The 23,074-nt window shown below is 47.7% G+C and overlaps 1 protein-coding gene across 3 annotated transcripts in view; it reads left to right on the forward strand.

Annotated features, from left to right (window-relative positions):
- The first annotated feature begins 9,081 nt into the window (after positions 1 to 9,081).
- Positions 9,082 to 23,074, forward strand: part of LOC119961864 (cytochrome c-like) — a 39,489-nt gene continuing 25,496 nt past the window's right edge. Inside the window, exon 1 of one of the 3 annotated variants that reach the window (XM_038789312.1) lies at positions 9,082 to 9,218. The gene's annotated coding sequence lies outside the window, so the exon portion shown is untranslated. Of the gene's footprint in view, positions 9,219 to 9,267; positions 9,433 to 23,074 lie in introns of those variants that run through there. The other 2 variants (XM_038789311.1, XM_038789313.1) reach the window with 2 other exon arrangements.

Genomic DNA, 23,074 nt, shown 5'->3' on the forward strand with positions numbered 1-23,074 from the left:
ACAAGGGGACATAATTTTAAGGTGATTGGAGGAAGGTATAGGGGAGACGTCAGAGTTAGGTTCTTTACACAGAGAGTGGTGGGTGCGTGGGATGCACTGCCAGTAGAGGTGGTGGAGTCAGAGTCATTAGGGACATTTAAGCGACTCTTGGACAGGCACATGGACAGCAGTAAATTGAAGGAGTGTAGGTTAGGTTGCTCTTAGATTAGGATAAATGGTCGGCACAACATTGTGGGCCAAAGGGCCCGTACTGTGCAGTATTGTTCTATGTTCTATGAATTGTTGCCTTTATCTCCACTTTCTTGCCTGCCCCCAGAACCTTCGACACCCTTATCAATCAAAAAAGGTCTCATTCAGCCTTGAGTATATTGAAAAATATGGCCTCCACTGCTTTCTGTGGAAGAAAATTCAAACACTAAAGACCCTCTCAGAGCTACAACTTTGCTCACAAACCTGTTGTGTGGTACTGTACCAAAAGACTTTTGGAAATCTATGTACAGCATCAACAGCATTGCCCGTAAACCTCTCTGTTCCCTCTTCAAAACCTGCAGCAAATTAATTAAACACCATTTTCCCTTAAGATGCCCATGCTGACTTACCTTAATTATTCCACAATTATTGATGAAATGATTCATTTTGTCCTTCTAAATGTTTCTCCATCACTCTTGTATTGCCAGGCTTCTCTTTACATCCTTTTTTCAACAAGGATGCAATGTTTGCAATTCTCCAGTCCGCTGACACCATCCTTGAGTCTAAGGAAGCCTGAAAAATATGGTCAGAATACCTCCACAATTTCTACTCTCACTTCCCTCAGTATCCTTGGATGCTGATTAGTAATAATTTGTTGCAATATTTTGAAACGTGGAAAGCATATTCCTGGATGCTGAATAGCAAAACCTCTTCCAGGATTTATTGTTAAATGGTGGGATCTGTGTATCCTTTTAAGAAGAATAAGTGGGGTACTGGACAAAAGAATTGGAGTTGCTGTGAGGGATATTGTATAGGTTAGAATCTAAAGTGGCATTGGAAGTTGCTAAGGCTCTCCTAATGATGGAGGGTGTAACTTTGGCTGATTTAGAGACGGTAACTTAATTGACAAATAAATTGAGTTGGAATTACCTGCAGGGGTAAGGAAAGCTGACATTGAAAGCATCGTGAAAAATTTAAAATTGCAAGGGTTGTCAGAAAGATCAAGTATTTCCAAAAGGTGAGGAAATTGAATTACTAAAATTAATTTACAAATGAAACAATTTGAAATGAACAAAACGAAAAAGAAAGAGCAATAGAAATGAAGAAATTTGAAATGCAGGAAAAAGAGAGAGCTTTTCAAAGCAAATTGGAAATGGAGAAGTTAGCAATGGCAGAATGGGAAAATGAGAAAGAGAGAGAATGTCAGCGTAAATTGCTAGCAGTTAAGAAAATATACACTAAAGCAGGTTAAGGTAGGAAGTATTTCTAGATATGAACCAAGTTGGGAAATATTTTAATTTATACAACCGGTTCCAAAATTTGAGGAAAAGGATGTGGAAACGTTCTTCATATCTTTTGAAAAAAATAGCTGAAGAGATTAAATGGCCAAAATAAATTTGGACATTAGTTTTACAAAGTAGATTGGTAGGTAGAGCTGGTGAGGTATATGCACCTTTGTTGGAAGAGCTATCTGTCGATTATGATGTAGACAAGAATACTATCCTTGTTGAGTATGAGCCTGGACAAACTCGTATTGAATTCAAGAGGATGAAGTAAATTTTGATCATTGGAAACGGGGGTTAAAGATAGAGGGAACATGTGAAGCCCTTAGAGAAACGATTATTTTATAAAAATTTAAAGATCGACTTCCTTTAGTTATTAGGATGTATGGTGAGGAACAAAAAGTTAAAACTGCTGGACAGGCAACACAGCTATTAGCACTATTGCTTCACAGCACGGGGTCCCAGATTTGATTCCTGGCTTGGATCACTGTCTGTGTGGAGTCTGCATGTTCTCCCCGTGTCTGCATGGGTTTCCTCCATGTGCTCCAGTTTTCTCCCAATAGTCTTGAAAGATGTGCTGTTAGCTTATTTGGACATTCTGAATTTTCCCTCTGTATACCTGAAAAGGCACCGGAATGTGGCGACTAGGAGCTTTTCACAGTAACTTCATTGCAATGTTAATGTAAGCCTACCTGTGACCATAAAGATTATTATTATTATGATGATGATGATTCTGAACTGGTCCATAGAACCAAACCTTTTTTTCCATCATCCTTTTAAACATGAGAAGGATAGAAGGTGGAAATCAGAAATGAGAACAAATAATCAAGAAAGAGACGGAACAGTTGGGAATGGTCAGGAAATTTCACCTCTGATTAAAAAGGAAGGTGTTGAGGGTGGAAGTGACATTTGGAGGCCGAAGTGTTTCCTTCATAACAAAGTGGGACATATTAGGGCAGATTGTTCGAAATTAAATGAGAGACCAGTTGCAGTGATAAAAAAGGAAGATTATGAACAGGAAACAGCTGTTAAAACTGTGGCAGTGGTGCATGTGAAACATCTTTCAGAATCAATGAGAAAGCGGGATAGGTCTCAAGATAGTTCAGCAAATTATTTGAGTATTGGTGAACAAAGTCAGACTATTGGATGTTCTGGATGTTTTGTTTGAAAAGAAGTTTTCCCTTGTCTAACAAAATAAATAAATAAACTAAATTTTAAGAGATACAGAAGCAGATTAATCATTGATGGTAGTCGATGATATAGGCAGTTTTATGGAGAAAATAGTATTAGTAAGAGGTACTAATGGAAGGGATTAACTTGTTTCTTTGTGTAATGTTAATTTAAGAAGTAACTTTGTAAATTGAACTGTTATCATGGGAATTATTATTTAATTACCTATTGGAGGAATATATTTCATCTGAGGTAATGATTTGGCTTGTGGAGACAGTTATGTGATGACAACTGTATTGCAATAGCCGGTTGATCATGGTAATCTTAACAAACTTTTGAAACCACATGGAGAAAGATGAGACACTTATTACAGATAACAGAAATTGAAAGAAAACATGATTAACAGAGAAAATCACCTTTCACACATGAAAGAGGCATTTGTGAACTGATGAGAACAATTGAGAATCAGTCATGAAAACTGAAACATTTGACGGAGGATTTGAACTGTCTTAAAGATAAACTTGAAAAAGCAAACCTAGCAAAGGTTTATCTTCTGTTGAAACTTGGTGAACTTCAACCATCAGTAGTATTTATGAAGTATTGTGAGAAATGCATGGAACAAGAAAATTCGGTTCTGGTAGAATAATTGGTTGAATTCAGAATTGAAAAGCAAAATTAACAAACTGTTAGAACTTCGTCATGAGAAGAATACTGAGATTTGTGAACTTCAAAGGTATGGAGTGTCACAATTTGAAAGTTGTTCTTATGAATACAAACTAATTGTTGAATACTGATACAGCTGAGCAAAGAACTGATCCACGTAATATTACTGATGATAGCAAAGTCAGTAATGGACAATAAGAAAACAACTGAAGTACTTACAAAGTTGGAAAGTATGAATTGTGAACCAAAAGTGCTGACATTGGAAAGTGATCTTTCTGAGTCAATGACCAGAGACTCTGATTTAAAAATGCTGTTGGTGATACTACACAAGATGTCGTAGTTGGAGGAAAGGCAAGTGAACAGTTTGCCAAAGACCGTTCAAACTCGACTGAGAACTGGACTGAGATAGTTCAGAAATTATGCACAAAAACTGAAGGGTTAGAACAAACTATGAAACTTCAGAGAGAGGAAGTAATGGTCATGGCTCAAACTGATTGAAAAGAACTTGTTTAAAATGAGACTGGGATGTACAACATCTCAAGTTCAAATATAATGTGACGTGTAATTGTGAACTTAGAAAACTGTACTTGTATGATGTAACACGTTGTGTGGTTAGAGATTGGTCATATTACATTTTTGTGGCTGTAACACCAGTGTAAAGAAATCTTCATAGAACCACAGAATTCTACAGTGTAGAAGGAGACCATTCAGCCCATCAGGACTACACTAACCCTCTGAAAGAGCACCCCAACCAGGCCCAATCCCTGCAATCCCGCCTAAAATTTGGACAAAAGGGGCAATTTAGCACGGCCAATCCACCTAACCTGCACATTTTTGGAATGTGGGAGGAAACCAGTGTTTCCAGTGAGGAAACCCAGGCAGACCTGGGGAGAATGTGAAAACTCCACACAGTCACCCAAGTTTGGAATCAAACACGGGTCCCTGGCGCTGTGAGGCAGCAATGGTAACCACTGTGCCACCCTAATTATCATTATGATTACTAAGATTTCATTGTTGCAAAGGGGACAGTGTTAGAAAAAGAAAGGTTGTATTTGTATTGCTAAACATTAGAAATAAGGAATAGTTTTAGTGTGTTTAATGTAATGTTTCTGTGGCTGGAAGGTTTAAACCTACAGTCAGATTCATGCTGGACAATGATGTTTGTATGTGTGGGGGTTTGATACATCAGTCATATTACCTGGATCAGTTTTTTGCTCAACTGTTTCATTATTCAACAACAAGGTTTTATTCACAGGAACAACTTTGAATTGTGACACTCCATACCATCTATCTTCTTCTTCAATTGTATTGTGCTTAGAGAGGGCTAAGGCATGAAGAGTAAATAAATACAGAAGCGGTGGTGCTTATGTTTTAAACTTTTATGTTTTAGTTTCAGCAGAATTTGTGGGCAATTGGAGACAGGATCTTGGGGAGTGAACATCCCTCAACTTTGCCAGTTGAAAGACTGGACAGGACGGGAGCTGCAAAGAGGCAGGCTTCCTGAAGTACAAGTTACAGTCTAGATAACAGGGAAATTGGACAGAAAGAGTTTAAGATGCCTGGAGTTGACTTCCAGTGGCAGCTATGCGATGAGCAGTCACACGGTGGCTCCCAGCAGGGTACCTTGTTTTGGGCATTTTTTGCCCTGTTTATGGGTGATGTTTTGGGGGGGAATTTGAGTAGTTTGATGCAATGAGGTCCCCACATAAAAGTAATGCTCAGCAAGTATAATAAAAGGGAGCTGATGGACAAAGAATCATCATCGGACTCAGAAACCCCTCGAGCTTCTTTGGAGGAGAAATGACGGAGACTCCTGCTGCGACTCTGGCTTCTCCATGGACGCCGAGATGCTAGTAAGCTTATTGGCAGATGAAATCAAGAAGCAGCGGCAGGCGGTCTCTTGAGAAGGCAATGGAAGGAGCTCCACCCCCCATGTGTGCGGCCTTAAGAGGAGACAGATCAGAAGGTAAAGGAGCAAGGCATGGTGATACAAGGGGTGGAGGTGGCACTCTCAGCCAAGAGTGACTGGGTTGTTTCACTGGAGGAGGAATTGGTGTTGCTGGTTAACGAGCATAAAACGTTGAAGGCCAAGGTGGACGATCTGGAAAACCGCACCAGATAGCAAAATTTAAGAATTGTTGCACTGCCAGAGGATCTAAAGAGCCCAAACCCTAAGGACTATATGTCCAAGATGTTAGGGAAGATGGTAGGGTAGGGGTGATTGCCATCCCCACCCAAATTGGACCAGGCCCATTGGTCACTTAGGCAGAAGCCCCGATCTGGGGAGCCATCACAGTCAATCATCATCAGGTTCCACAGGTACCAAGACAAGGAACAGATCCTGAGGTCAGCGAAGGTCCACAGAGACTATAGATGGGAAGGCCATGTCGTCAGGATATATCAAGGTGGAGCAGAACTGGCTAGAAGCATGCGGCGTTCAACAAGGCCAAGGCCACATCGTATAAAAGTGATATGTGATTCAGTGTGGTATTCCCGGCTCGTCTTCGAGTGATTTTTGAAGAGAGAGACTATTACTTTGATGGGCCAAAGGATGCGGATGAGTTTGTAAAGAAGCACGGACCTGGGGTAAACTAATTGTTAATTGTTAGGTGCATTTGTATCTGCATTTATTGTGGGATTTTTGTATTGTGGGTGAGGTAATATGATTATGGGGATTTGCTGAGGGGGATTTCTGAGCAAGTTTAGAGTTTGTATATTTATGATTGTTTGTGGGATGGATGTTGGTTTTCTTTTTCCTTCTATCCTTTTGCATTAAGGTTAGATGTAGACAAGGGGGCTGGTTGTTGGTATGATAATTTTTCTGGTTTTACTCTGTGCTAGATGTAGTGTAGATGTAGAGTTAGTTAATGGGGGTATTTGCAGCTCATTATTTTTTCTTTTAGCTAATGAGCTTAGGATTTTGTTCTTGCTTATGGTTGGGTGTGATAAAGCTCCAGGTCCGAATGGGTTCCCTATTAAATTCTAGAAAAAGTTTGCGGGTTGGCATCCGGTGGCAGCCATGACCTAAGTGGGCGCACAAAAGGTGGCTCCCGTCTGGAAACTCGTTTTTGGACCTTTTTAACCCAATGAACGAGCACCAAACTTGAAACAATCATACAAACCTGACCTCAGTCGATAACTCGTCCAGTTTGGAATATCGGTGGGCCACCTAACGGGATGCAAAGGGAATGAAAATAAACCGAACAAAACCCCCGCATCGGAGTCAATGGACCCTCGTGACAGTGCAAAGCCAAACATGGCGGAGTTTGCAGTATCATCAACGATATCCCAGTCCTCGATGGAGAGGCTGATAGAGTTCATCGCATTAGAATTCCAAAAATACAGAAATAGAGTGAAGGAGGACCGGGTGTTGGCAATGGAGATGGCTATCAAAGAAGTGATGGCCCCCCTACATGGGTCGATGGACAGGGTGGAGCAGTGGCCAGAGTCTGGGAAGCGATGATCTGGGAAATGAAGAGGATGATTAAGGAGCAAGACGAATGAATTACCCCGTTAGAGATTGAAATAATGACTTTTATGACAACCCAAAAAATCCTGAAGTCCAGACTTGACGACCTGGAGAACCTGTCTCGACGCCAGAACATGCGGATAGTCGGGCTATCAGAGGGCACAGAAGGTAAGAGCCCAACTGAGTATATCTCAAAAATGCTTGGGAAGCTAGTGGGGGAGGGGGTCTTCACTAAACCTAGGTCCTCCCTAGGTTTACCCGGCCCATAGGTCGCTTCGCCAGAAGTCACAACATGGGGAATCACTGCAGGCTGTAATCAGCAGACTCCACAATTTCCAAGACAAGGAACGTGTACTAAGATGGGCAAAGCCCACATGGACCTGCGATTGGAAGGGACACTTCATTGTTAAGTAGCCTGCACAGGCCTTGGACACGCTGATCCAAAGCCGTAACCAACAACCTCAATGCCTCCACTGCAGATGCCACCCGTGTGGTGTCTGCCTGGGTGGCGTGCATGATTGGCACCACCCCCTGCACGCGGATGGACTCCTCCATCTGTACCTGCAGGTGCTGGATGCCCACCGTCATCCTCTCTTGCAGTCCCTGGATCTCTGACTGCACCTGCACGGTGGCTGGGACCGGATGTTCCAGGAGCCCCGGACCCGTCTGGACGGCAGCTGGTTCCTGGGGCTGGCCAGCATGCCTCCCGACCGTCCGGCCCCTCGGCTGCTCCCACCTCCACCTGCTGTACCAGATGCGATGTGTGGTGCGCACCAGATAGTGTCCCAGGATTTTGATTTGATCTGATTTATTGTCACATGTACCGAAGTACAGTGAAAAGTATTGAGCCTTTTCACTGATGTGCCCAACCGAGGTGATGGTCTCTGGGGTGATGGAGGGTGTAGGAGACAGCTGTGACAGAAAGTTTGTGTTCTCCTCCAACCCGAGCTCCGGGGTATCCTGAGTCTCGGGCAGAGGGCTGGTGTTCGGGCTGCTCCCCCCATCAGTGCTCGGATGTTTGGACGGCACTGACACTACTTGGGGGATGGGGGGGGGGGGGGCTCTGAATGGACCGGCCCCATATCCGGCAGGTCTTGTAAGACACGAGACGACATGTATGATTAGCTAGAGGACCGGAGGGTGGGGGGGTGGGGGGGAGGTGGGGTTGAAGGGGGTGGGGAGTTGAGGGGTGAGGGGGGGTGGGGTGAGGGGTGGGGTGAAGGGGCACACATGTGCTATGGGGATCCGCAACTAAGTAGGGTCTCACTTGCTTGCCCGCCGCCGAACTCTGCCTCGGCGACCTGCCTTTCGTACGGGCCGCCGACCACATCCAGTAGCCTCTGGTCGGGCATGGTGAGTGAATCGGTGCAGCTGTTGCGCCATTTTGTCTGTCGTAAAACACCACTGTTTCCACGCCTGCCTAGCCACTTTGTCTCAAAATCGGAGAATCCAGCTCGTTGTATTTTGAGATCCATCTAACAGTTTTTCAAAGGTGTTCTGAGCAGTAACTACTGCTGAACAATAGATAAAAGATACATATAACATTATAATTGTCTCCGTGTTGTACCATCAATTGACGACAAACAAGGAGTCGGGAGAAAAACTGGCATTAATCAGCTGAAAGACACCTGCTGGCAGCCGGTCCTAGAATGAGGGCAGGGGTGGAGGGTGGCCACCTTTATACATGAGCCCGAGAGGAGGAGCTACAGGCGGAGCCAGCAGGGACAAGCCCAGGCATGTAACAATACAACAGCACAATGTAATACAGTGGTTTACCACACTCCGTTGTGATTAATTGTTAGATTTATTAAAATAACTTGAAACATGTCATGTTATTTCGGCGTCTACCTTCACTCCATGAATATGGTCCAATCCTTATTTTTGTCTCTGTGTAAAATCTCTAAAAATGAATCGATTTTTTGCTGTTTTCGTTTCCTGGTGGCTTTCTGACAATTGTTGCGATTCATTGATGATGTAGATTGATGACACCACAACAGCTTGATGCTGGGATTCCCCCATAAATAATTGTACAATCAAATGAAGGCTGAGTGAGGTAAAGTTCTCCCTACAGAAATCGCTAGATTGCCTTCCTTTGAGATCAGTGGCAAGCACCCTCGCTTCGCTGCTGACAGGAGAATTCGTACCCATGTAAATTCCAGGGAAATATGCATTTTGCAAGTTTCTATGTCCCGCCTTGGTGGCAGAGCCTTCAAGATTCCCTCGCTATATCTAATTTTGGTTGTTTGTTCTTGGAACCTGACGTTATGAATGAATGTGACGTCAGGCCGCTGCCATTGTGCCGATGATGCCCAGATTCTCCCGGGCGGGGCTGATCGGGGCGAGCAGGCGCAGAACGTGATGGTTTTCGAGCGCGAGGGCGGCTAACGGTTGTTACCCGCCTGGAGCAGGTGGAGAGCCAGAGAGGGGCCAAGATATCCTGACGGGTACGTAGCCCTCACATCCACCCCTCACATCCACCTGTACCTTGATAGCGTACAGCTGGCGGGAATGCGGTGGGGATCAGTCAACGGAGCTCTTTGAGATTTCAACCATCAATAGATGACTCACAGGGATGATCATCGGTGGGGTTGTGGATAAGAGTTTCCGCGACAATGGGGATAAGTTGCGGCTCGAGTGAGCAACGTTTTAGAGATGGAGGTCAGTCGGCTTGGTGGGGAATTGGGGTTGAGATTTGAGACATGCCATCCTGTCAGAGTGATCCAGCCCGGGCTACCCGTCAGGATGTTTGACGTAAAGGGTGTTGGACGTGGGACCAATTCATCCAAATTTAATTGTATACAATTTGCCAAAACACTCCAGTGTTTATCCTCCAGGAAGGATAATAGAATACTGTAATAGGATTTGACCAGGGTGAAGGAAGTGTGGTAATGGTCAATGTGGGTTAATTGACAGCTGTCGAAAAGAATGGTTATGTGCTGAATGCTCGTGAATCTGGACCAAAGACATGTGTCCAAAGATGGAAGCTTGTACCTGAGAATGGTCTGGGTGGGAGCTAGTTGAATGACTTGATATGGTGGATAATGGTGTCAGAATCAAGAGTCATATAACAAGGCAACAGTAGTACCAATGTAATGATAACAGGAGCGCCAGAGGAAAAGAAGTTGAATGGTACATTGAATTGAAGAGGAAGTTGTGAAGGGAAATTTTCCACAGGGTGAGCAATAATGTAGGAAAGTTGATGCTTAATGATTAGTTTTGGTTTAGTTTATACAAAATCAAAGTATGTTAACCAATATGGTTTAGCACTGAATTCCTTCAAAATGTATTTTATTCAAAACTTATATAAAAGGTTACAAAACATAAACAATGTTGCTAACAAGGCTAGTGGGGGAGAAGTTGAGCGATATTTGGGGTGATATTTGGGACATCAGAGAGGCCGGAGCTGATGCAGGGGAGGAAGGCAAAACTCCTCAGCACTCAACTGTACAGTTTGTAGGCTGGTTAGGGGCTGGTTTAGCACAGTGGGCTAAATAGCGGGCTTGTAATGTATAACAATGCCAGCAGTGCGGGTTCAATTCCCGGTACCAGCCTCCCCAAACAGGCGCCGGAATATGGTGACTAGGGGCTTTTCACAGTAACTTCATTGAAGCCTACTCGTGACAATAAGCGATTATTATTATTGTACAAGTTCTTTTCCCTTTTTCACCCCCTCCTCCTCCCACCCTTACCCCCCATGACGAACAGCTCCCCAAACTCAACCACGAACATCCCCCATCTTGTCTTGAAGCCCTCAGCTGAACCCCTTAATTTGTACTTGATCTTTTCCAGCCGAAGAAAGTCATATAAGTACCCAGCCAGGCTGCCACCCCAGTGGTGTTACTGACTGCCATTCCAACAGAATTCTTCGCCAGGCAATCAGAGAGGCGAAGGCCACAATGTTGGCCTTCCTCCCCTGCATCAGCTCCGGCCTCTCTGATATCCCAAATATCACCCCAAATATCGCTCAACTTCTCCCCCACTAGCCTTGTTAGCAACGCAAACACTCTCGCCCAGAATCTCTCCAACTTTTCGCAGCCCCAGAACATATGTGCGTGATTTGCTGGTCCCCGCCCACACTTCTCACACTTGTCTGCCACTCACTGGAAGAACCCACTCACTCTTTCCCAAGTCATATGTATCATATGTATCCTGTGTACCACGTTGAACTGTATCAGGCTCATTGTTGCATGTCACATTTACCCTTCATAGTGCCTCACTCCATGCTCCCCAGATTATTTTCCCTCCCAGCTTTCCTCCCACTTCTTAATCTTCACCTCCTGCTCATCTCCCTGCACTCCCAGCCACCCGTATATCTCTCCGATCCTGCCCTCCCCTTCCACATCCGGAAGCAGCAGTCGTCCCAACAGCGTGTACCTTGACAACCTGGGGAACTCTTTCCAAACCTTCCACATGAAGTCCCTTACCTGCAGGTACCTAAACTAATTTCCTCTTGGGAGCTCTACCCTCTCTTTCAGTTCCTCTACACTGGCAAACACCTCTACCGAGTACAGATCCCGCACCTTAACCAGCCCCACTTCACTTCACTTCCTATACATACCATCTATCCCCCCAGGCTCGAAACCATGGCTTTCGCACAGTGGCGACAGCACAGCCATCCCTTCTATCCTGAAAAGACTCCTCAGCTGTTTCCAGACCTTTACTGTGGACTGCACCACCGGGCTCTCCGTGTATTTCCTTGGCGCTATTGCCAATGCTGCCGCCACTATAGCCCTCAAGCTGGACCCCCTACAGGATTCTTCCTCCATCCTAACCCATTCTGCCCCCCCTCCTTCCCACCACTGCCTCACCTTCTCCATATTCGCCGTCCAGTAATAATGTAGCAGGTTCAGCAGTGCCAACCCTCCTTTCTGCCTCTGTCTCTGTGACAGGATCCTCTTAACCCTTGGTGTCTTCCCTGCCCATATAAAGTCTGAGATAATCATATCCAATTTTCAAAAGAAGGCCTTCGGTACAAAGATTGGAAGTGTCTGGAATATGAACAGGAACCCCGGCAGAATATTTTTCTTCACCACTTGGACCCTCCCTGCCAGAGTCAAGTGCAGCATGCTCCACCTCTTCAGATCCTCCCCAACCTTCTCCACCAGCTTTGTTAGATTCCATTTATGTAGCATCACCCATTCCCTCTCTACCTGAATCCCCAGGTATCTAAACCTGTTTCTGGCCACCTTGAATGGCAACACCCCTAGATTGGCTCGCCAACCCAACTTGTTCACTGGGAACACTTCACTTTTCCCTACATTTAGCTTATATCCTGAAAATGCCCCAAACTTCCCCAACAGGCCCATGATCCTCTCCATGCTCTCCAGCGGGTCCAAAACATACAATAGTAGGTCATTCGTGTATAGCGACACCCAATGCTCCTTTCATCCCCTCGTAATCCCTCGCCACTCTGTCAACCCCCTAAGAGCCATTGTCAGAGGCTCTATCTCTTGCGCAGGCAACAGTGGGAACTGCTGCCTTGTTACCCTGTGCAGTTCAAAGTTTTGTGAGCCCATGTCATTGGTCCACACGTATGACAGGCGCATCCATGCCACAAACATCGGCCCAAACCTGAACCTTCTCAAGACCACAAACGGGTACCGCCACTCCACCCCGTCAAATGCCTTCTCCACATTCATGGATACCACAATCTCCGGTACCTGGGCTCTCGATGGGGTCATGATCACGTTCAACAGCCTTCTTAAATTACTAGAAAGCTGCCTGTCCTTTACAAAACATGTTTGGTCCTCCGCAACCACCCCCGGGACACAACCTTTCATCCTTCCCACCACCAACGTAGCCAGCACATTCACATCTGTATTTAACAGCGATATGGGCCTATACGACCCACATTCCAATGGTCTTTCCCCTCCTTTGGTGTCAAAGAACAAAGAAGAGGACAGCAGAGGAACAGGCCCTTCGGCCCTCCAAGCCAGTGCCAACCATGCTGCCCGTCTAAACTAAAATCTTCTACACTTCCTGGGTCCGTATCCCTCTATTCCCATCCTATTCATGTATTTGTCAAGATGCCCCTTAAATGCCACTATCGTCCCTGCTTCCACCACCTTCTCCGGCATCGAGTTCCAGGCACCCACTACCCTCCGTGTAACAAACTTGCCTCGTACATCTCCTCTAAACCTTGCCCTCACACCTTAAACCTATGTCCCCTAGTAATTGACCCCTCTACCCTGGGGGAAAGCCTCTCACTGCCCACTCTGTCTATGCCCTTCATAATTTTTGTAGACCTCTTATCAGATCGCCCCTCAACCTCCGTCGTTCCAGTGAGAACAGACCAAGTTTATTCAACCGCTTCTCATAGCTAATGCCCTCCATACCAGGCAACATCCTGGTAAATCTCTTCTGCACCCTCTCTAAAGCCTCCACATCCTTCTGGTAGTGTGCCGACCAGAATTGAACACTATACTCCAAGTGTGGCCGAATTAAGGTTCTATATGGCTGCAACATGACTTGCCAATTCTTATATTCAGTGCCCCGGCCAATGAAGATAAGCATGCCTTATGCCTTCTTGACTATCTTCACCACCTGATCAATGTGATCATTGCCTGCGTCATCGTCTCCTCCAACGCCTCATTAAATGTCTCCGAGAGACATGGTACCAGGACCGCCGCAAATTCCTTATAGAATTCCACCGTGTAACCATGGGGCTCTGGGGCCTTCCCCGACTTCATACCCCTTATACTGTCCAATACCTCCCGCATCCCAAAGGGCTTCTTTAGTGCATGCCTCTTCTCTTCCTCCAACTGTGGAAACTCTAGTTTATCTAAAAACCATCCCATGTCCTCCTCTTCACCCCCCTGGGTACACCCTGTACAGCTCCTGATAATAATTCCTAAATGCCTCGTTTATCTTCCCCGGTTCCAACACCAGATCCCCTGTCCCAGTCTGCATCTTCAATATATTCCCTAGACATGGCCTGCCCTCGTAGCTGGTGCGCTAAAATTTGACTTGGCTTCTCCCCGTATTTGTACTGCAACCCCCTTGCCCTATGCAGCTGTCCTACTGCCTTCCCTGGCATCAACCCATTGAATTGCCGCTGTAATACTTTCCTCCTCGCCAATCCCTCTGTGGTGGGCGCCCTTGAGTACTCCCTATCTAGCTCAACTATCTTGTTTATTAGCCTTATATATTCCTCCCTCCTTTCCCTATCCGCATGTGCCTTGAACTAGATAATCTCCCCCCGGACCACCGCTTTTAGTGCTTCCCAAAATGTAGCCGCCGATAAGTCCCCGTTTTGATTCAATTCTACATAATCTTTAATCACAGCCCGCACTTTATCGCAAAGCCCTCTATCTGTCAACAATCCCGAATTGAGTCATCATCCCAGCCTCTTCTCATCTTGATTTAAGCTGAATCTCCAGCCAGTGGAGCGCATGGTCTGAGATTACTATCCCCGCGTACTCTGCCCCCTCCACCTCAACCAAAACCTCCCGGCTCACCACAAAAAATTCAATTCTTTAATATACCCTATTAACATATGAGAAAAAGGAATACTCTCTTCCCCCTGGATTCTTGAAGCGCCACGAGTTCACATACCCATCTTTTCCAGAAACCCGGCAAGCTCCTTTGCCAGTATCCACCTGGGGGGGCGAGATCTATTTACCCTCGGCTTGAGGACACAATTAAAATCTCCTCCCATAATCAACTGGTGCATGGCAAAGTGAAATGAAAATGAAAAAAATTAAATGAAAATGGAAATCACTTATTGTCACGAGTAGGCTTCAATGAAGTTACTGTGAAAAGCCCCTAGTCGCCACATTCCGGCGCCTGTCCGGGGAGGCTGGTACGGGAATCGAAACGTGCTGCTGGCCTGCTTGGTCTGCTTTAAAAGCCAGTGATTTAGCCCAGCGAGCTAAACCAGCCCCAATCCCAAAGTCCTGGATCACTGCCAGCAACCCTCTAATAAAAGCTGCATCATCCCAATTTGGAGCATGCACATTCACCAGTATCACCGGCTCACCCTCACATATCTCTCACCTGAGTCCCTCATAAACCCCGTTTTCTTCCACATCAAAATGGCCATCCCTACAACTTTGAATCAAACCCCGAGTGGAATATCTGACCCACCCATCCCTTTGTTGGCCTAATCTGGTCCTTCACGCGGAGTTGTGTCTCCGCTTTTAAACCCATTCGGTGCGTAAAGACCTGAGATATTTTCACCTGTCCATTGAGCCCTTGCACGTTCCATGTTATAAGCCTTACCGTGGGCTTATGCCTCCATTCCCCTCTGCCATCTGCCATTCTCCCCTTTCGGCTCTACCCCCATTAATTTCACTCTGTACCTGGCCCATCCAAGATTGCCCCTTTCTCCGCCCCTGAGCATGTTTCTTCTCCAACCTCGCCGTGTCGCGCCCCCCCCCCCCCCCCCCCCAACAAAGGCCACCTCTCTCACCAGCATTAACTGCCAGCGTGGCAACTCCTGCCCAAAGGCTCCTCCTATTGACCCCCACCCCTCCCCACCCTCGCCTCTTTGTTCTGTGATGAAGTCTCCCTGCGGCTCACCTTCACCCACCCAAACAAAGACCCATCTCGAACCACAGGTTATCTCCCCTAAAGACAAACAAAAAGAAAAACAGAGTCACAGAAAGCAGGAGGGGGACAGCTGTCCTCTTACAAACTTTTCACCTCTGCTACCCTTTGTCAACCCAACAGAAAAAAGAAGAAAACCCCTTCACATCGGAGGAAAAGGAACCCCATCCTCCCTCCAACCCCCACTCTACCAGTATTCTCCGTAACTCCAGAGTGCCAGCACCTGCGTCTCCCAAAATTATTCAGTTCTCCCCAAGTTTGTGCTCTTTGTTAAAGTCATTAGCCACATCTGGGGTCTCAAAATAATATTCCCGGCCTTCATAAGTCATCCACAGTTTTGCCATGTAGAGCACCCCGAACCTGATCTTCTGCCGATACAGCACTGTCTTGGTCCCGTTGAACCCCACATGCCATTTTACCAGTTCAGCTCCAATGGCCTGGTGTATTCGGACCTCATTCCCCTTCAATTCGCAGTTCCACTTCTCCCTGGCCCACAGCAAGATCTCTTTCCCCACAAACTTGTGGAGTTTCACCATCAATTCGCTGTCGACTGCCCCAGCAGCCCTGGCCACATTCATAACCACCGTCACAGCTTCCAAAGTCAGATCAGCTATCCTGTAAGTGACCCCCTCGGAAGGCGACGGGTCTGTACGGGGTCCCTGGTCGTGCACTCAGAGCCTGCGTGGACCAGCTGGCAGATGTGTTCACGGACATCTTCAACCTGTACCTACTCTGCTCTGTGGTCCCCACCTGCTTCAAGAAGACCACCATCATACACCGTGGTGCAAAAGAAAGTGCCTCAATGACTACCGTCTGGTGGTCCTGACATCTATCGTAATGAAGTACTTCAAAAGGTTGAAGCACATCAACTCCATACTCTCAGGATGCCTAGATCTACTGCAATTCGCATCCTGCCGCAACCGGTCCACATCTCCCTGGCCCTACACTCATCTCTGGAGCATCTCGACAACAAGGACTCCAACATCAGACTCCTATTCATTGATTACAGCTCTGCCTACAACACATAATCCCAGTCAAGCTCATATCAAAGCTCCAAAACCCAGGACTTGGCTCCTCACTCTGCAACTGGATCATAGACTTTCTAACCCATAGAATAAACAACAACACCTCCTCCACGATAGCCTTCAATACCGGTGTCCCACAAGGCTGTGTACTTAGTCCGCAACTATACTCCCTATACACACACGACTTTGTGGCAAAATATGGTTCCAACTCCATCTACATGTTTGCTGACAACACGACCAAAGGGGGTCAGATCTCGAACAACGACAATGTCAGAATACAGGAGGGAGATAGAGAACCCAATGGAGTGGTGTAATAACAACAATCTATTCCTCAGTGCCAGCAAAATTAAACTAAAGCTGGTCATTGACTTCAGGAAGCAAAGTACTGGACACACCCCTGTCTGCATCAATGGGGCTGAGGTGGAGATGGCTGATAGCTTCAAATTCCTAGGTGTGCATGTCACCAAAGATCTGTCCTGGTCCACCCATGGCGATGCTACCACCAAGAAAGCACAACAGCGCCTATACTTCCTCAGGAAACTGAGGAAATTCGGCAGGTCCACACTGACTCTTACCAACCTTTACAGATGCGCCATATCTGGCTGCACCACAGCCTGGTCTGGAAACTGCTTGGCCCAAGACCGCAAGAACCTTCAGAGAGTCGTGAACACCGCCCAGTCCATCTCACGAACACACCTCCCATCCATTGACTCTATCAACACCTCCCTCTGCCTTGGGAAAGATCCCTCCCACCCGCCTTACTCACCCTTCCAACGTCTGCCATCAGGCAGGAGATCCAAAAGTCTGAGAACACGCACGAACAGATTCAAAAACAACTGCATCCCCGCTGTTACCGGACTCCTAAATGACGCTCTTATGGATTGACCTGATTAATACTACACTTCTGTCTGCTTCATCCGATGCCGGGGTCTATGTATTTACATTGTGTATCTTGTGTTGCCCTATTATATATTTTCTTTTATTTTCATGTACTGAATGGTCTGTTTGAGCTGCTCGCAGAAAAATAATTTTCACTGTACCTCGGTACACATGACAATAAACAAATCCAATCCAATCAAGATCACAACCCGCGGCGGCTCCCAAGCTCTTGGCTTCTGCCTTAGAGACCTGTGCGCTCTGTCCACTTCAGGGACCTTGTCCAGCACCCACTCCGCCACTAGCCCCGCCAGCATCCTCGAAATGTACCTCGTGGCCCTCGCACCTTCCACTCCTTCAGGCAGGCCAACTATTTGCAGATTCTGCTTCCTCATCCTGTTTTCCTGCTCCTCTATCTTTCCTCTCTATGTCTTGCAAAGGTCTCCGAAGAGCCCCACCTCCGCCTCCAGTGCCACCACTCTATCGCTGTATTCAGAGATCGACCTCTTGGATCTGCGACCCCTGATCCCCAGACATTTTTCCACCCTCTCCATAGAGTCCTTCAGGGATGCCAAAGCCCCTTCCATGGCCTTCGATCAATCCTCCTGCATCTCCTTCCTCTCCTGGCGGAACCCTTCCTTGATGAAAGCCATCAACTGTTCCATCTGGGGCTTTCCAACTTGCATTGACCCTTCCCCCTCCACCATCTTTCCACTAGCTGCTGTGCCACAGGTCTCTTCCAACTTGGCCAGATCAATTACCTTCTGCTGGGTTTGTTAACCAGCAGACATGCCACTCCCAGGGAAACTTCGCCCTCAACCTTCAGTTACACTTTTCCGTCAAAGTTACACCCGATTTTGGGTAAAAAGAGCTCTTTTCTACACCTTCAAGCAGGAACTGCTCTGTGTGTGACAACTCAAACCATGGCCGCCACTCGAAGTTCATTTTGCACTGAATTCTGGTGCACAAACTCATCACATGACTTGGTCTTATTAGCACATGGCGGCACGATGGCACGGGTTTGCACTGTTGCCTCACAGCGCGAGGGACACACGTTCAATTCCAGCCTTGGGTGGATGTGTGGCGTTTGCACTTTCTTCCCGTGTGTGCATGGGTTTCCTCCCACAGTCCAAAAGTGTACCGGTTAGGTGGATTGGCCACTCTTTTGAGGTCAACCAAGTAGAAGAAAGGAAACAAATTTGAGGACAAAGCAAAAAGGGCTGCTCCTGTTAGAGACACTGCTAACTAAAACCTAATGGAAACTTAAAAACATCAAATTATGGTGCAATTAAAGGAGTCAATAAAGCACTCCAACCCCTGTGGTGCCCACCATGCTCAAAAGGCCTCGTGCCCGTGGACACTGCATGCTCCCTTTCTAGGGACACCCGGCCGCATATGTAGCCACTGAAGAGGGGCAGACAGTCTGGTCGGACGATCCCCTCGGTCATCCGTTGCCTGGACCTATAACTGGCGCACTTCGCCAGACCCAGGAACAGGTTCACAAGGAGGTCCTCCACCTTCCCAGCCCCTCTCCGCACTGGGTGGCTGTAGATCAGGGGCGTGGGGCTGAAGTGCAAATAAAACTTCAAAAAGGATTTGTCAGAATACTAAAAAGGGAGTGCAGCCTATAACATGTAACACAGAGGTGATCCACGGACTCCACAAGGCCTCAAAAATGGAAGGCTTCTTGCGAGTCCATTAAGTGGTGCAATCGGTGATTGCACAGCACTGCTGCATGCAACATCCTCTACCCCAGGTCCCCAAGATTGAGGGGGAGAACTCCTCCATAGAGGGATCTCCAGTGGGAATGCCTGCCGCCGGACGGCAACAAGGTGCATCATGGGGTGTCTACACAAGGGTGGGGGTAAGGAGGTGTAGTGTGTGCAGCAGCAGCCCGTACAAGAACCCCTGTGTGCAGTGCGAAAAGACACGGGGGCATTTACGTGAAGTGGCTAGGATTGTGAGGCACCAGCCTCCAGCCTGGGGCCAATTTGGAATTCCATCCGAGCAGGGGTGCACTCAGATGGGATATCATCGCACACCTGCGCGTCCTCCAGACCGCGAGTGCCCTTGGGTCTGAGCACAACCATTTTGAGGTCTCGGATGGCATTGGCCACGAGTCGGACGTCCACCGTCATGCGTTGCGCAACTCATGGGGTGTCATCGAGCCCACTCCTCCGCCACAGTATGTCCCCGATCCTAGTCACCCTGGCAGCCACGGCTTACTCCTCCGCCAGCCACTTGAAATGGTATTGTTGGAGGTGCGATTCCTGACTAGTGGCTCCCTGGCGACAGCCACCACTCCTGACAGGGGAGAGCAGCGGTGCGAAGCGACCATGCTCAAGACTTTTAGAAGGTCCTGGTAAAACATGGGCAACACCTGCAGAGGATAACTAATACTCTGCAGATCTAAGAACAGGAGCTGCATATCATAACTCAAGCCATGCACCTGGAGGAAGAAATGTGTTGCCAGGGCACACCATTGTGGAAGGGGCTCAATGTAAAGGTTTCACTGAAGGCGGAAGGTCGCCACCCTGATGTGAAGGCACATCAGTGCCTGGCCACCCTCCCTAAGCTGGAGACTCAGAAACACAGCAGCGACCCAGCGACATTCTCTTGTCGCAGAATAACTCTACAAGCATTCTCTGGAGCTTTGTGACAAAGTCAGCGGAAGGGGTCAAAGTGACCAGCCGGTACCACAACATGAAGGTTATCAGCTGGTTTATGATGAGAACTTGAGCCCTGTAAGACAGCACTCTGAGCAGTCCTCTCTAGTGTCTCAAGTGATCAGTGACTTTGGCCTCCAATGACCTTGGCCAGTTCGTCGGCCAGGATTCCTCAGCTGAGCAAAGATAGTCTCCCAAGTAGACGGGACTCGTTCTGCACCAGGTGAAAGGCCTGAGTTTCTCTGGGAGGGAGTCCATCTGCCATGGACCGACCAGGAGCCTGGAACACTTGGCCCAGTTGATCCTGGCAGAGGATGTGGCGGAGTACACAGCCTGGCACTCTCGCATCCTCCGCAGATCAGCATGGTTGGTGAACATGAGGAGCACGTCATCAGCGTAAGCCGAGAGAACCACCCCAATGCTCGGCCCATGCATTGGAACCAGTCCCAACAACCTCCACAGGAGGCTCAGGAAATGCTCCACGCAAATAGAATAGAGTTAGCCAGAGAAGTGGCTGTCCTGACCCATTCCTCTCCCAAAGCAAAGGGGCGCTGCCAGGGACCGGTTAACCTTAATGAGACACTCTGCGGCAGTGTACAGAAGTTGGATCTGGGCGACGAAATGCATCCCGAACCCAAATGCTTGCAAAGTCCCAAATAAATATTTGTGATCCACCCTGTCAAATGCCTTCTCCCGATCAAGGGACAAGAAGGCGCTCAGCAGACCAGCCCTCTGGGAATGATGGACTAGGTCCCGGACCAGATGGATGTTGTCATGGATTGCACGCGCAGGACCGTGTAGGACTGGTCAGGTGGATCATACGGTCCAGCAAGGAGCCAAGGGGCAAACACATCACCTTGGCGAAGATTTTTTAAAAAAATGCTTTTATTGGTATTTGTTATACATAACACAATATAAATACACACAAGATGATAAGAATTTTGCAAGGGGGGCACCTGGGTGGTGCTCCTAATGTTATTTACATTCCGGTTGTTTTTTTGCAGTTGACATGGGTTTATTTCATTGTTTCTTCTTTTCGTTCTTTTATTTTTTTCCTTCTCCTTGCCGCGTTTGCTGAAGCTGTTGTGGTCCCCTGTGTCTCCTTTCCCACCTGTGCTCCCCTCTTTTTTCTCCCTCCTGGCTACCACCATTGTTGTGTCCCTCCACCCGCCTCCTTGCGGCTCCCGGCTATCCCGCTAGGTTCAGTTGCGCTTTCTTGTTTCCTCGGACCCTCTCTTCTCCCCTCTTTACTTTTGTGTCTTAGCTACTTTCTCTTTATCCCTGGATACCTAGTTGCTGGCCAAAACAGGTCCCGGATCAGCCGGGTGAATGGCTCTCATGTTCTGTGGAAGCCTTCTTCCGACCCACGGATGGCGAATTTGATTTTCTCCATTTGGAGAAATTCCGATAGATCGGACAGCCAGTCTCCAGCTTTAGGTGGTGCTGCAGACTGCCAGCCAAGCAGGATTCTACAGTGGGCGATCAGGGAGGCAAAGGCAAGGGTGTTGGCCATCCTTCCATGAAGATATCTGGCTGATCTGATACCCGAAGACCGCCACTTTCGGGCATGGCTCCACCCTCATCCCCACCACTTTAGACATTGCCTCAAAGAAGGCTGTCCAGTAGCCGGCAAGCCAGGGGCAAGACCAGAACATGTGGCAGGGGTTGGCCTAGCCTCCTTGGCACCGTTCACATCTATCCTCTATCTTCGGGAAGAACCTACTCATTCGGGTTCTGGTCAAGTGGGCTCTATGTACCACTTTCAGTTGCATCAGGTTGAACCTTGCGCATGTGGAGGTTGAGGTGAGTTGACCCTGTGCAGTGTTTCGCTCCAGAGTCCCGCCCTATTTTGAGTCCTCCTCCCGCTTCTCCCTTGTTGCGTCGTTTGGTGTCGGCCCTCTCTATCAGTTGTCCGTACGTGTTGTTACAGTTCCTTCTGCCTCAAATGTCTGCGTCCAGTAGTTCTTCTAGTTGTGACTGTCGCAGCGGTCATTGAGTATGTTGTTATTTCTTCCCGTCAAAAGTTTTTGAGCTGCAGGTACCTGAATTCGTTGCCCCCTGTTAGTTGAAATCTTTCTACAGATCTCTAAATGTCAATGTCCCCCAGTCCTGCCTCCACCTATTAAAGGAGGCGCCTGTGAACACCGGCGTGAACCTGTGGTTGTTGCAGATGGGGGCCTTATCGGACATTTCGGTTAGGCCGAAGTGTTGTCGCAGCTGGTTCCACGAATGGAGTGTTGCCACACTACTGGGCTGTTTAATTACTTGGGTATGGATGGGAGTGCCGCAGTGGCTAGGGCCCGGAGGGAAATCCCCTTGCAGGAGTCTTCCTCCGCAAGCACCCACTCGGCTTCCGGTGCCTTTATCCACCCCATTGTTCTTTGTGCTGTCGCTGCCCAGTGGTAGTACTGCAGGTTTGGGAGGGCTAGTCCCCCATGGAGGTATCTGGGCAGCACATTCAGTTTGATCTTCTGCACTCTCCATGCCAGGGAGAGTGGGAGTGTGTTCCATCTCTGCATGTCCTTTTTAACTTCCTGTGTCAGACTTGTCCAATCATGGGCGATTTGGATCCCCAGGTAGCGGAATTTGTGCCAGGCCTGTTTAAAAGGCAGTCCCATCAGCTCTGTCCCTCCCTCTTGCGGGTTCACCGGGAAGATCTCACTTTTGCTCATGTTAAGTTTGTAGCCTGAGAAGGCTCCGAACCCTTTCAGGAGCGTGATGAATCCTTCCATGCTACTTTGTGGGTCCGAGATGTAGAGGAACAGGTCATCCGCGAAGAGCGAGACTCTATGTTCTCTGCCTCTTCGGATCCCCTTTCAGTTCTTTGTTGTTCTGAGCACGATCGCTATGGTTCGATCTCTAGGGCGAAAAGCAGCGGGGATAACGGGCATCCCTGCCTCGTGCCCCTATGCAGCTGGAAGTATTTAGAGTATTTAGAGCTGGTGGTATTTGTCCTTACACTCGCCGTGGGGGTGTTACACAGGAGTTTCACCCAGGCGGTATATCCTGGTCCGAGCCAAACTACTCCAGTATCTCTACAAGGTACTTCCATTCGACTCTGTCGAAGGCCTTTTCTGCGTGTAGGGAGATGATCACCTCAGGTGTTCTCTCCCCGGATGGGGTCATGATCACGTTCAGCAGGTGCCTGATGTTCGATGTTAGCTGTGTACCTTTGACAAAGCCTGT

The sequence above is a fragment of the Scyliorhinus canicula genome, chromosome 2 (genome assembly GCF_902713615.1).
Source record: "Scyliorhinus canicula chromosome 2, sScyCan1.1, whole genome shotgun sequence".
NCBI classification, from domain to species: domain Eukaryota; kingdom Metazoa; phylum Chordata; class Chondrichthyes; order Carcharhiniformes; family Scyliorhinidae; genus Scyliorhinus; species Scyliorhinus canicula.